Here is a 1,471-nt window from a genome sequence, read left to right on the forward strand (position 1 = left end):
AAAGTAACAGTAGGAAGTGGGACTATCTCCTTGTCAGACATCCTTAACTCAGTTCTGCTAAACGAATAATCAACATACTGCATATGCAGACAGTCCTAGAAAGTCACATCATCTGCATAGAAACATGTATTATGATAAAGGTTTGTAATTTTACTTTTGGGGTCTGCAATTTACAGAAACACCTGAAAACCTCGGCCACTTGCTAAGTCAGTCCAGGAAAAGAACCTTCAGACGCCTCCGTTAGTCCTCACTTTATCTGCTTCTATGTGGAACGTTAGCAAGAAAAGGAAATAATTCACAAAGAAAGAATTCAGTTGTTGGTTCAGCTTCACTGTCTTTCTCTCCAAATTCTACATTTCTGAACCACAACACGTCCTCTCAAAGGGCATCCTGCATGTTTCTGCCCAGTTCAGCTCAGCTCTGTCGTCACAGTTTCAGTCAGTCAGTCAGCGGGACTTTCAGAGTAAATGTCTTCAGGTGGGCGACTGTTTGACGTCACTCTGAGTTGCCTTCATCAAAAAACCGGGTGGTGAAATCGTTTCACAGAAAGCCAGATGTGGTTAGATGTGAGTTTGTCTGGTGACACATGTTCTGCGGAGGAAAACTTTATCTTTTGCTCACAGCTGCTGCCCAGCGGCTGGTTGACCACTTCCTCTATTTGTCGGCGGAGATTCTGCACACCTGAAAAGGTCCTGTGCACTTTCAGGAGCTTATTTGAAGCCGTTTGCACATGAAAAAGACGTCATACCTTCAGGCTTTTCTTTCTTTTTTCTCTCAGCATCCAAATAGTACCACGATAATCTGCAAGTAGCTGGAAAATTACAGTTTATGTCAGCGCAGAAACATAACAGCTGAACTTTTTTAGCTGTTACTGTCTTCTTGAAAACCTCTGAACAGGCTGCCTACGGCTGTAAATAGCTGTTTCATATCTGATAAGGTCATGAACGAGAAACATAAACGGAAACCGCCTGGGAAAAAAAAAAGAGAACAGAACATCCTACAGCTCTGCACTTAAACAGGAACTCTGGACAGAAATTAGAAGTTAATTAAAGAACGTACCAGTCAGCTGGATATAAAACTGGTCTCATTATCTGAGGGCTCTGCGTGACATTCGCCCTCCCATCAGTTTCACAATGTATGTGTGTCACTGCAGCTAAACCGGAGCAGCACTGTAACACCAAACCTGATCGTATCACCAGCTGCACAAACACCAGGCTGCCGGTTGTTCATCACAAGAAAACGAAGGGCAGCAGAGCAGCAACGTTCTCTGGTTATCTGGAGAACTTATTCTGCCTTGGATGGATAATCCTGATACCGGCTGGGTACAACATGTTGTTGGTCGCTGCTTCACTGAGAAGAATTTTTGCTGTTTCTTCAGCAGAAAACGTCCTAAATATGAAAATCTTGGTTTAAATGTACGGAAGATTTTGCATTTTCGCTCTGTTTGGATCAGTCAGACTTCCTCCTGGAA

The 1,471-nt window shown here is 43.2% G+C and overlaps 1 protein-coding gene across 2 annotated transcripts in view; it reads left to right on the forward strand.

The window, feature by feature from the left end:
• The window catches only part of LOC103373348 (P2Y purinoceptor 14-like), a 25,394-nt gene that overhangs the window by 20,853 nt on the left and 3,070 nt on the right, over positions 1 to 1,471 (forward strand). The gene's annotated exons all lie outside the window — the stretch shown is intronic.

Source organism: Stegastes partitus, unplaced genomic scaffold (genome assembly GCF_000690725.1).
Source record: "Stegastes partitus isolate 25-593 unplaced genomic scaffold, Stegastes_partitus-1.0.2 Scaffold1960, whole genome shotgun sequence".
Taxonomy (NCBI): Eukaryota; Metazoa; Chordata; class Actinopteri; family Pomacentridae; genus Stegastes; species Stegastes partitus.